The sequence below is a fragment of the Lithobates pipiens genome, unplaced genomic scaffold (assembly GCF_037356315.1).
Source record: "Lithobates pipiens isolate NorthernLeopardFrog02 unplaced genomic scaffold, aLitPip1_a1.2 Scaffold_18, whole genome shotgun sequence".
Taxonomy (NCBI): Eukaryota; Metazoa; Chordata; class Amphibia; order Anura; family Ranidae; genus Lithobates; species Lithobates pipiens.
Window position 1 is genome coordinate 203,188,071 of NW_027507758.1, and position 13,485 is coordinate 203,201,555.

The 13,485-nt window shown below is 46.2% G+C and overlaps 1 protein-coding gene across 1 annotated transcript in view; it reads left to right on the forward strand.

Moving 5' to 3' along the window:
- Positions 1-13,485, forward strand: part of CAPN9 (calpain 9) — a 1,247,204-nt gene that overhangs the window by 245,377 nt on the left and 988,342 nt on the right. The window lies entirely within an intron of this gene.

Sequence of the window (13,485 nt, forward strand, 5' to 3'; positions counted from 1 at the left end):
CGTGTGTGGGCTTCATCTGACTTTTTTCTTCAAAAACTCAGACGGACCTAGAAATAGAATATGTTTCAAATCTGTCCGACGGAATCGAATTTCTATCGGGAAAACCGTTCGTCTGTGTGCTAGTCCGAAGGACCAAAAACAACGCATGCTCTGAAGCAAGTACAAGACGAAAGCGCTCGGTGTGGTAAAACTAGCGTTCATATTGAAGCTAGCACATTCCTCACGCTGCTAATTCTGTGATCTTTTAACCACTTTCAGACCGGACCATTTTGCTGGCTTAAGACCAGACCACTTTTTGCAATTCGGCACTTTAATGGACAATTGCGCGGTCGTGCGACGTGGCTCCCAAACAAAATTGACGTCCTTTTTTTCCCCCCACAAATAGAGCTTTCTTTTGGTGGTATTTGATCACCTCTGTGGTTTTTATTTTTTGCGCTATAAACAAAAAAAACGCATTTTTTACTTTTTGCTATAATAAATATCCCCCCAAAAATATGTAAAAAAAAACATTTTTTTTCCCTCAGTTTAGGCTGATACGTATTCTATATATTTTTGGTAAAAAAACAAAAAATCGCAATAAACGTTTATTAATTGGTTTGCGCAAAATTTATAGCATTTACAAAATAGGGTTTAGTTTTATGGAATTTTTATTAAGATTTTTTTTTGCTAGTAATGGCGGCGATCAGCTATTTTTATTGTGACTGCGACATTATGGCGGACACATCGGACATTTTTGACACATTTTTGGGACCGTTGTCATTTCTACAGCAATCAGTGCTATACAAATGTAAATGATTCCTGTTGAAATGACACTGGCAGTGAAGGGGTTAACCAGGGGGTGGCAGTGTAGGGGGTTAAGTGTGTTCTAGGGGCGTGTTACTAACTGTGGGGGGCGTGGCTGTGTTAGTGAACACTGATCACTGCGCCAATCACATGGAGCAGAGATCAGTGCCCCTTGTTGCTAGGCAGAACGGGAGATGCTGTTTACATCAGCATCTCCCCGTTCAGCCTCCCCGATCGCGGGTATCCTCGTGGCGATCGAGCCCACGGGACCCGCGACCGGACTCACGGGGTCCCAACCGGCATGCGCGCGCGCGCGCCGCCTGCACGCAATGGCAGGGCGGCAAATACAAATGGACGTACCTGTATGCCAATTTGGCTGCCCGTGCCATTCTGCCCCCATACATCGTCGTGCGCCAGTCGGGAAGTGGTTAATACAGCACATTCTTTCTTCTTTAGAATGCTAGAAGAATTAAGTTGTTTTGCTGCTCAGATTCACACAGAGTTCTCACAAACTTCTTTCTTCGTTATTTATCCTCATCTCATGACTAATATTCTAGTTTTTAAAAGCCCAATCTACATAAATGTTTCCAATTATTTTTTATACTACTCTTTTATAATTTTTTATTTCATCAATTTTTATTTTACAATTACTTAAAAATTATTTCCTAGTGATCTCCATATAATTTGATTTTTTGGGAGTTTCAAGTTACCAAAATAACATTATTATCTTGTATTTTTTCTTAACCTTATGGAGGTCGGTGTCCTGTGTTAATTTAACATAGGGGGTTATTTCCGAAAGGCAAATTCATTTTGCACAAGTACAAAGTGCATTTGAACTTACACTGAAAGTGCACTTGGAAGTGCAGTCGCTGTGGATCTGAGGGGGACATGCAAGGAAAATAAAAAAACAGCATTTTAGCTTGCACATGATTGGATAATAAAATCAGCAGAGCTTCCCCTCATTTCAGATCTACCCCTCAGATTTACCGTGACTGCACTCCCAAGTGCACTTGCAGTTCAATTTCAAGTGCACTTGCCACTTGTAGTTTGCACTTGTAGTGCAAAGTGGACTTGCCTTTCGTAAATAACCCCCATAGTCTTTTTGATATGTACCTGCCTACTCAGAAACAAACTGTCCTTTTTGAATAAAAACATTAGTGAATATAAAATATCCATTTATCCTGGTTAACAAAATAAAGATTAAGACAACACTGGAGAAACTTTTGGAATTTGTGAAGCCTTTTGGCCCCCAGGGCACACATCAAGTCAGTGGGGAAAAAAATTGGAATATTGAGGTTTCCATATAATAGGGAGCAAAATCTGGTCCAGGAATCCCAGAGATCGGGACAAGCAGCAGATGACATATCTGTCCCCAGGCTGTGGTACTACAACAGCCTGCGTCTTCTGTCAGACCAGACTGAACCCAGGCCATCACTTTCTTCTCTTCGCTGCAGCCTTCCCTCCATGCTTCCCTGCAGCCTTCCTTGGAGGCTGTGCCTCTGGTGGTGGACTTGTGGCAGGAGGAGAAGGAGGAGGAGGATGAGTAGGGGTTTGCTCATATATAAGGCTGTTTTCAGTGAGCTGGCCCCTCAACCCCTTCTGCAGAGCCTCAGCAAAATTTCCCTCACAGAGGAGGCGTTGGCCCTTCTCCAATTCCACCAACCTGGTGGCCAGATAGCAGCCATGCCGAGGGGAGGCACTTGTCTGACACTTTCCAGACCCTCCTCCTGGCTGAGCTCATCCTGTGTATAAAAAAGGGACATAGTTTTAGTTTTTGCTTCATCAATTACACACAATTTTCAGCTCATGACTTGCAAATTGAATGCCTAGTGATATGTATATATAATTTTTGGTATAAAATCATTGATTTGTAAGCAATTATAACATCTTAGTTAACATCATTAATATTAGCACAATCAATATTTCTAAAAATGAATATACCCGGCTCCAGCTGGGCGTATCCATTTCCTCAAGGATGGAAGGGCTGGTTGTTCCTGGGAAGCCTCTGCTGGGGTGGAGGGAAGGCTGCAGGGAAGGGTCAAAAGAGATTTCCTTGCTTCAGTCTGGTCATCCAGAAACTGCAGTTTGTGGAAGTACCACAGCTTGGGGACATAAACATTTTCTGCTGCTGCTCCTGATCTGAGGGAAGCCTGGAAATTCTTGTGCTCCCGCCTGTACATGTTCCTCAAGATTCCAATTTTATTTTCCAAAAACGTAATGTTTGCTTCAGGGACCTGAGGCTTGACAAATTCCAGAAGTTCTTCAGTGTTGCCTTCCTTGCTTGCTTATTATAATACAAACTGTGTTTGACCTCCCACAGATTCCTCATCTCCTTGTGCTCTTTAAACTGATTCATTTTATCTGTAAGACAATACACAAGACAAATACACTAATGTCAGTCCAAACTCTCATTATTACCTTATCCCAATATAGGACACGCATACACACACACACACCGGACGTACCGACGCGTGTTAGCTTGATATGACAAAAACAAAAATGTCAATCTAAACTAGACCTCTATCTGGGCCTAGTTCAAATGTTACCTTCATTTAGGACACTCGTAACTGCCGTTCGTCTGACACAAATCAGATGTACGCCCGCTGCGTGTTAGCTTTATATACACTGCACATTTGTCAAACTCCACCTACGTCGCCCCTGACATTCTTTTTGACGATTATTCCCCGCCCCTTCTCTCTTCGGTGCACAGTAGGAGTGTATTGAGAAAAATGGTAGAGACACACTGTGGAAGTAGCGTGGAGGAAAGCCCGGAGCCACAAACATTTGGATCCAGGAGGAGATTGAAGGCCACCAACATGGCCTTTGAGGAAATGGTAGAGATGGTGGGAATTTTAAGGAGGGAGGATTATGATGGGAAACATGGTCCATACACCCATCCAAATAGAAGAAAGGATGACAGCATGTCAACTGTGGTCAGCACCCTGGAGCAGAAGTTTGAGGTACGCCGGTCAAAAGAGCAGTTGAGGAAACGATGGTCTGACATAAAACTGAGGGAGCCAGATCAGTATTACAACATCAAGAAGGAGCTTCAAAAAAGTAAGTACTTGTTATGTGTTCCTATAATGATAATTAACTTGCATGCTGCTCCATGTGCTTTTCTTTACTATTGTACACTTTGAAATGGCTACGTTCATATTCGTGGGCAGTCATTCGTTGAAAACATGGTTTGTAGGAAACATCGTTCTGGTACAGGGCTATACCTACATTTTGGTCATGCTAATTTGTCCTGTTAAAAGAAGTTTAGGATATTGTTGTGTAGATGTCTTGGAAACTTGAATGAATTGCAAACTTGATTCAGTGGAATGTAAGGAGAGCACACTCAGCTGCTGTTTACACATCTGGACTCACTAGTGTGGGGCACCAGAGAATTTTTTTTAGGGTAACCCACACAGGTTCTCCAGGGGATACTTGGGGTTTCTCCATCTGTCAAACTTGGCCAAAAAAGGTAAGTATTGCAGTTTGTTTAAAAGGGAATTTGAATCGTGTCTCGGATCTCGGATCTCTTCCCAAACAGACAATTGTTCACCACTTCTAAGCAATGTTTCATATTCCTATTTCTGGACTCAAATATCTGTGTGCCAAGTATACCTTTTGTTTCATTCTCATAGGGGAGAAAAGACTCAGACAACAGGATCCCAGGGACCCCCAACCTCGCCAGCCTGAATGGGAATTAAGCCACAGCCCCCCTGAGGATGTGGAGGAAGGAGAGGTGGAGGAAGTGGGCAACATGGGCACCCCACCAGGTGAGTGTCTGACACCCCAGCTTCAGATAATCTATGTATGCCTGCATATTTCTAAATACATATTTTTTCACCAATTTTAGGTAATGTTCTGGTTGTGGAAGAGGAAGCTGCGGAACCATTTACAAGCGCCAGCGCCCAAAGACTCATTGCGCAGATCATGGCCTGGAATGAGGAGATGCGCAATCACTTGGACATCATGCAGCAGGAAATGAAGAACACGATCAATGTTTTGGGGAGAATCTAATCCCCCTTTCCCTAAAATGAAATCGATCATGTTCTTCATTTCCTTTTTAGATGATCACATTCTGTGATTTTAAGTTTTTTTTAAATGTAAAAGCCAAATTTTGAAGATACACACGGTATGTCAACATGTGCTATCTGCCATCAGGGGATCTCAATGTACGCATTTTGTGGGTGCAACTCCTTCCTCATAATGCTAGTAGGTGAGAGGAAGGGATTGCACCCACAAAACACGTCCATTGATCCCCCATGATGGGAGTTAGCACATGTTGACATTAACCATTTGGACTCCCAATTTGTGTGCATCTTCAAAATTTGGCTTTTACAGGGGTGACATCACCCCATCTGATGAAGGCAATATCAAGACATTTTTGACACTATAATGTCTGATATTGCCTTCAAGTTTTATACGTTGAACTTTGTAAGTTCCAGAGTTGTGTATGTAATGTTTTAAAGCATGCCTGTTTCTAAAAAAAAAATCAAAAAAATATATAATTTAATGATGGGAAAACAATATTGTGAAAAAAAAAAAATGATACTGAGTATAAAATATAAAACCCCCAAAAATATTGTGAAAATGCAAAACTACAATTTCACCAGATTTAAAAAATACACATGTACCTGTATTAGATCTGGGTCTTTCTGCTTGATCAGTGCCCACTTCTCTTGAATTTAAAGTTCGCCAGCCTCAGTTGGGTTAACACAGAAACAACTTCTATATCCTTCCTATTAGAGTTCATGACCACCCCTGGCTGCTCCACTGGGGACTAGGAAAGGACATCAGTATGCCCATTAAAATTCCCTAGCTGATAGTGGATTGAACCGGGCCCACCTCTGTTCCAAGCCCCCCAACTTAGTGATTTCCATGCAAGAGGGTTGTCTATAAAAGCTTGAATGTCAGCCCCAGTGAGATGGTGTGCAAATTTCTCAGTGATGGCCCAGACCAAGATGAGTAACTCAAGTCTGAATGAGTGGTAGTTGTGAGGATTCTTTTCAGTGGATCATACACTCTGATTGGTGTAAGTGATCACTCTCTCTTGGCCATCCTGTACTTGGGCCAGGACAGTCCCCATACCCTGTAGGCTCAAAACTGTATACACCTGGAATAGCAAGGTGTAGTCTGCGCAGATTAGCAAGGGAGCCAAGGTCAGTCTCTGCTTTTGTGTCTCGAAGGCTTGCTGCTGGGGTTCATGCCATTAGGCCTGAATAGAAGGTGACGATCTGCCTTTTCTTTGGGTGCTGTGTTCACAAAATAGCTGGGTAAGGGGGGCTGCTATATGGGTGAACCGTAGGATGAACTGCCTGTAGTACCTCTCTGTGACAGTTCTTGGAAGGTGTCAGTCCTGAACAGCTTGGCTGGGATGGGCAAGAAGACCCCAGCCTCCAAAACATGCCCCGAGTACTGTATCTTTTGTCTCATCATATGGCACTTGCTGGGCTTAAGTTTTAGTAGTTTTAGTCTGTATTGTGTCCAGCAAGAGAACACCCGATCCAGATGTTTAATGTGTTCTTCAAAATGTCTTGGAAAAGATGATGTAATTGAGAAAAACTAACATAATCTTAAAATAAAGTCCCCAAGAAATCGCTCCATTAAGCGCTGAAAGGTGCTAGGAGCATTACTGAGGCTGAAAGGCATGCAAGTAAAAGTATTATCTCGGTCTTGATCCTGCGCCGGGACTTGCCAGTAGCCGCTGGCCAGATTCAGGGTGGAGAAGAAATTGGCTTGCCCAAGGGCCATCAGAGATTCTTTGACCCAAAGAAGTGGGAAGGTATCCAGGTGGGAGCATGTGTTTAGCTTACGGTAGTCCAGATAGAACCATAGGCTTCCATCCTTCTTTCTCACCAGGACAACAGGAGCAGCCCATGGACTGTGGCTTTCTTTGATCACCCCACTCGGAATCATATTATTGAGCAGTTTTTTAATATACTGGCCCAAAGATGGGGAAATGTGATGGTACCGCTCCCGGATGGGTGGTGTGTCCCTCGTGTGTATGTGGTAGTTGAGGGTTTTGGGGAACTTGTAATCCTCCTGACAGATGGGAAACACCAGCAGGTGTTTTTTCCAGTAGCTAATGAAGCAGTCTCTGTTGGGGTGACAAAGACTTAGAAGTTATGGTCCAGCTGCTCCAGTAGAGACCTGTACTGGGTTTCATCCCAGGAGGCCATAGCTGCCTGCAGAGGGACACAGATCGCTTCTTCCCTTGTTTTGGCCCCAGAGATACAGTGGCGAGGCACAGCATAGAGAACAGCCATAATGGCGTGTCTGGGCAGCGGTATTGGTGTGTTCATCAGGTTGACAAGTTTCACCAATACTCTTCCTCATTGGACCCTGGATAAGGTTGCGGCCTTTTGCGTGGGAAGTGTTCGGACTACCCCTACTTGCTACAGTTGCTTCTTGGTTGCTCTGTGCTGGGCTTCGTAGGCCTGATGTATTTGGAGCTGGTCTGAGTGTTAATATTTAGCCAGCAGGAGGGTTAAGACCGGGTCCTTCAAATCATTCATGCCCAGTACAACTTGCACTGCTGTGTTGACTGGTCCATGGGACACCACTACCCGTACCCACTCTACCACCTGGTCCTTGATTTGGATTTCCAACCTCTGATGCCTTTGACCAGAATGGGTAGATTATTGGCCACTCTGAGGGATAGCAAACAGAGGTTTAACTGTTCTTGTGCTCCAAATCTCTGTACCTGAAAGTCATACTTCATGTCCATAGTCTCTGACTCTGTGAATCAGGCATGGGATTTCTTGCCTATTAACTAAGGTGTCTACCACTGGGCTTGGTGCTACCACTGACTTGCTGGGACTTTGGGTTGCCTGTCCTGGGGGTCAGCCCTCTGCCCTGGGAGTCAGTAGTTTTAAGAGAGCCTGGAGAGGTTTCAGAATCCAGACCACCCACAGGTCTTGAATATGTGTCCATAGCAGCTGCACTGCAAGCATTTTCCTGTGCAATGGGTTCTCACCCTTATAGGGTTGGGGTTGGGGGTGAGTCCTTCCTAGAGGAGGCAAACTCCTGTTTCAAGGCGGTCACACCCTGAGCTAGTTTAGTCAGTGCAGTTTGCATGGCTGACAGGGGTGAAGGTGCCAGGGTCTCCTCTTTGAAGTATACAGGTTAAATTCTCTCTATGAACTGGTCCCTTAATATGTGGTCTGCTTCAGTGATGTCAGCACAGCTGTGCACATCCTTCTTAAGGCACCTCCACAGGTTCTGCATGGCTACTGCATTTTAGATGAGATTCTCGTTGTCCTGTTTCCTTTGGAAGAACCTTCAGCTCAGCTCCAATAGTAGTGTCTTCTCCCCAAACAGGCCTTCCAGGTTAGATATCATCTGTTCCAAGGTAGCACGCTTGTGTTCTGGCAGTGCCATCACCACCTGGCAGGCATTATCCTCTAGGGCGTTAATAGCCAGCTTCACCACCAGCCAGGATGGAACCTGTTACAGGTGCGCATATCTCTCCAGTCTCTCCTCCCACTCTGTCGAGGGATTATATATATATAACAATGTATAAAGTATAGTCGTGGTATTCATGGTATGATATATATATTGTATTTACAGGTATCACTGTGATATGTGATTTTAAAACTCTGTTATATTTCGATAAAATTAGATTTTTTAAATAAAGTTTATGATCTTATCTGATGGTTATTGTTTTGTCTATGGTGCCTAAAAAGTCCAGAAGCTCCTTGTTCTCTCTTTTCTCATGTTAGATTGGGACGTGGCACATATGATATTCCTATGTATCCACAGTACCACCCTGCGAGATACATTATTCAAAATGTTTACATGACAAATGAAGTTTAACATGTAAAGTTATTTATTTGGGTGGGGGATGCATGTATCATATTATTATTATTATTATTATTTTTATTATACAGGTTTAATATAGCGCTAACAGTTTGCTCGGAGCTTTACAACATGAGGGCAGACATTACAGTTACATTACAATTTGGTACAAGAGAAATCAGAGGGCCCTGCTCGTTAGAGCTTACAATCTAAAAAGGAAGGGGCAATTGATACAAAAGGTAATAGCTGTAGGGGGATGAGCTGATGGAGAAGTAAAACAGTGTTAGTTAGAAGCAGGATAGGCTTCTTTAAAGAGAAGGGTTGTCAGGGATCGTTTAAAGATGGATAAACTAGGGGACAGTCAGACAGATTGGGGTAGGGAGTTCCAAAGGATGGGAGAAGCTCTGGAGAAATCCTGGAGGCGAGCATGGGAGGAGGTGACAAGGGAGCTAGAGAGCAGGAGGTCTTGGGATGACCGAAGAGAGCGGCTTGGTTGGTATTTTGGGACTAAGTTAGTGATGTAACTGGGGCAGAGTTATGGATGGCTTTTTAAATTATTGTTAGTACTTTGGATTTTATTCATTGGGTAAGTGGAAGCCAGTGCAAGGATTGGCAGAGAGAGGTGGAGGACACTGAATGGCTGGTAAGGTGGATGAGTCTGGCAGCGGCATTCATTATGGACTGAATGGGGCATAGTCTATGTAAAGGTAATCCAACTGTCAGGTCACCTTGAGGCGAGGTGACAGATGCACACCGTAGGGATAAGGAGTGCACCGCAAGGTTGTGGACCCTACGGCTGACTGCTGCAGACGGGGGACAGATCCCACTGGGGTTAGAGCGTAAGATTCCCTAGGGAGCGGAGTCTAAGAGCCAGCAGGTGTTCACCAGTGCCTCTAGTGGTGAGGATGGACTTGGCTGCAACTGGCTCCAGGTCGTGACCCCCAGGGTCCCCCAGCTCACACCCACAATAGGCAACAGGAGGATAGGGATGGTGAGGGACAGAGCCAAGGTCGGGGCCACAAGCAGACAAGAATAGTCGGGGACACGCCAAAAGGTCAGGATCGCAGGCAAACAGGGATAGTCAAAAACACGCCAAAGTCGGTAACGGAAAACAGTAGAAGAGCACACGGCAGGAAACAGGAATAGGGCCTGGGGTGGAGCCATGCTTAGAGGAGAGGTTATAAAAACCACCAGGTGGAAGTGGCTGGCCTCTAGTCTGAACACATGAGGGGAGGTAAGCAAACACAGGAAGATCACTGCATAACCATGACAGTACCCTCCCTCTTACAAGGCCTCCCCCTCCCCCGCCTGGGTCCAGGCTTAAAGGCTTAAAGGGAAACTCCAGATGGAACCTCCTTAACAGACGGAGCAAAGACCTCAGATGCAGTGATCCAAGACCTCTCCTCCGGACCCAACCCTTTCCAAAGTACGAGGTACGGAAGGCCGGGAATCCAAAACTTGACTAACCTCGTATTTTAGATTATCCTCAGAGACCGGAACTGAGGTAGGGAGAGGACGAGAGGACTTGAGGACTAAAGGCTTTTTAGGAATGGGTAAGGGCATGAGAAGATCAGGAGTCTGAGTAGGGTTCCCCACACCCTTAACGATGAGCTGGGCATCCATAACAGGACCACCAGACTGGGCAGAGGTCAGTGGATCCCTGAGGTCAGGTTGGTTAGAAAGTGACATGCCACAAGAGTCAGGCTGGATAGCTGCAACACAAACAGAATGCAGAGAACCCTGAAAAAAAGATTGAAAACCCCTCCTGGCCGAATGAGGTATTCTATCCAAAGGATGGATTGAGCCTCTTAAACGGGTTTGAACGGACATAGTAGCAGTAGGGTGAGGCCAGCTCCCCGAAGGTGCTGAACAAGAAGCAGGAAGCTCATTGGGCATGGGCTGGACTGGCATAACTGGTGCAGAGGTCGACTGAATAGTATTGTCAGGTGTAGCGACCATCTTAATCGCATCACAGGGCATAGCAACTGTGGAACTTGCAGACAAGTTAGCCTGGCTGTGCGTCCAAGGGAGATTAGGGACAGACAAAGGTAAATGGTTATGCTAACTGGAGTGAATGATCGACTCAGGATCATAGGTGGACCCCTCATTCAGAGTACCACGTGACCTAGAAAGTGCATCAGTCCGACTATTGCAGGACACATCCCAGAGATTGCTATATACAGCGGGAAGAGCAGAAGATACGGGATGGTGGTAACAGGAAGTTTCTCCTTTGGGGTACCCTTGAGTAGGCAGGAAGAGGAACAGGAGGAACCCCAAGCCAGGATCTGTCCAGCAGACCAGTCAATGTGTGGAGAATGGAGCCGTAACCAAGGAAGACCTAATATGATAGGAGATGAAGCCTTAGGTAAGACAAGGAAGGATATCCACTCCTGGTGGAGTTTCCCTATTGACATCTTAACAGGAAGAGTCTGAAAGCGGATAGGGCCCCCTGGGAGAACCGTGCCATCAATCGCCAAGACCACCAATGGCGTTGTAAGGGGCAAAAGGGTAAGTCTCATGGAGGATGCAGTTCCCCAATCCATGAAATTGGCAGCGGCTCCGGAATCCAGATGTGCTGAGACCGAATGAGAGGAAGCACCGACATGAAGCAATACAGAAAGGAGAAGACCAGAAGGTGAAGGTGATATTTCGAGGTCTAATACTCCACCTTCCAGATGTATTAGCCCTGAGCATTTTTCCGGACGAAGAGAACAAGTGTCAAGGAAATGACCCCTGGCCCCACAATAGAGGCATAGGCCCAGAGTTCTGCACCTAGCACGTTCTTCGGGAGATAATTTAGTCCAGCCCAACTGCATAGATTCCTCAGCAGGCAGGGGGTGCTCCTCGGATCGAAGAGAAGGGACTGGGGGCTCAGGCTGCCTAAAGAACAGGGAGTGCTGGCGTCTTTTTTCCAAGGCCCTCTCCTGAAAGTGAATATCGATCTGGTTACACAAGGTGATGACACTGTCCAGATCAGCAGGAAGGGATCTTCCTGCTAATTCATCCTTCACTCTATCAGAGAGGCCATGTAAAAAGGTTGCAACTAGGGCCTCATTATTCCAGCTCAATTCAGCTGTGAGGATATGGAACTGAAGAGCATACTGTCCCACAGACGCAGACTCTTGACGGAGACGTAAAAAAGAGCGCTAGCCGCTGAGGAGACACGACTCGGTTCCTCGAAGATATTCCGAAAAAGTTTCAAGAAATCAGACAGGCTAGAAATCACTGGATCATTCAGTTCCCACAGAGGGGTGGCCCAAGCTAATGTCTCGCCGGACAGGAGGGATATGATTTATGCGACTTTTGCCCGATCGGACAGGAAGTTTTGGGGCTGAAGTTCAAAATGAATTGTGCACTGGCTAAGGAACCCCCTGCAAGCCTTGGAGTCCCCAGAGAAATGGACCGGAGCTGGTAGTTGTAATGAATGTGTGGCTGCGACTGATGCGATAGGTGCAGCAGCAGATAGCGGTTGCGGTTGTTGAACTGGGGGTCTTAATGAGGCCTGAGCCTGTTCAAAACGGGATGCCAAATCTTGAAGGAATTGCATCATCTGGGTCTGATGCGATTCTTGGGTCTCAAGTCTGCGAACTAAGCCCTGCAACGGATCGAGTGCAGGAAGCGGCACGTCAGCCGGGTCCATGGCTGATCAAACTGTCAGGTCACCTTGAGGCGTGGTGACAGATGCACACCGTAGGGATCAGCAGTGCACCGCAAGGTTGTGGACCCTACGGCTGACTGCTGCAGACGGGGGACAGATCCCACTGGGGTTAGAGCGTAAGATTCCCTGTGGCGCGGAGTCTAAGAGCCAGCAGGTGTTCACCAGCGCCTCTAGTGGTGAGGATGGACTTGGCTGCAACTGGCTCCAGGTCGCGACCCCCAGGGTCCCCCAGCTCACACCCACAGTAGGCAACAGGAGGATAGGGATGGTGAGGGACAGAGCCAAGGTCGGGGCCACAAGCAGACAAGAATAGTCGGGGACACGCCAAAAGGTCAGGATCACAGGCAAACGGGGATAGTCAAAAACACGCCAAAGTCGGTAACAGAAAACAGTAGAAGAGCACACGGCAGGAAACAGGAAGCTAACACACAAAGGTATACACAATGGTTGATCAGCACTGATGGCCTGCAGTGCACAGGTTAATATAGGGCTCCCTGATAGGGCCTGGGGTGGAGCCATGCTTAGAGGAGAGGTTATAAAAACCACCAGGTGGAAGTGGCTGGCCTCTAGTCTGAACACATGAGGGGAGGTAAGCAAACACAGGAAGATCACTGCATAACCATGAGGGAGTTGCAGTAGTCGAGGCGAGAGATGACCAGGGAGTGAATTAGAAGCTTGGTGGTGTCATTAGTTAAAAAGGGGCGTATTCTGGAAATGTTACGGAGGCTAAGGCGGCATGATTTTGACAGGGCTTGTATGTGGGCCTGAAAGGACAGTTCGGATTGTAAGGTTACCCCCAGCACCCTGGCATGTGGGGATGAACTGATAGATGTGCCATTGATCTTGACAGGGAAGTCAGGTGAAGGGGCACGTGGGGGAGGAAATATTAAGAGCTTGGTTTTAGATAGATTAAGTTTGAGGAAGTGGTGTGACATCCAGGCTGATATGTCTGTTAGTAGATCAGTGATGCGTGAGGAGATTGATGGGGTGAGCTGAGGGGCAGAGAGATAGATTTGGGTGTCATCAGCATATAAATGGTAGTAAAAGCCATGGGAGGCTATCAGCTGACCCAGGGAGGACGTGTAGATTGAGAATAGTAGAGACCCAAGGACAGAACCTTGGGGGACCCCAACGGAAAGGGGAGTTGGAGAAGAGGAAGTGGAGTTGTAAGTGACACTGAAGGTGCGATGAGATAGGTAAGATTCAAACCAATGGAGAGTGCAGCCATGGAGACCAAGCAAATTGAGTTTTTTGAG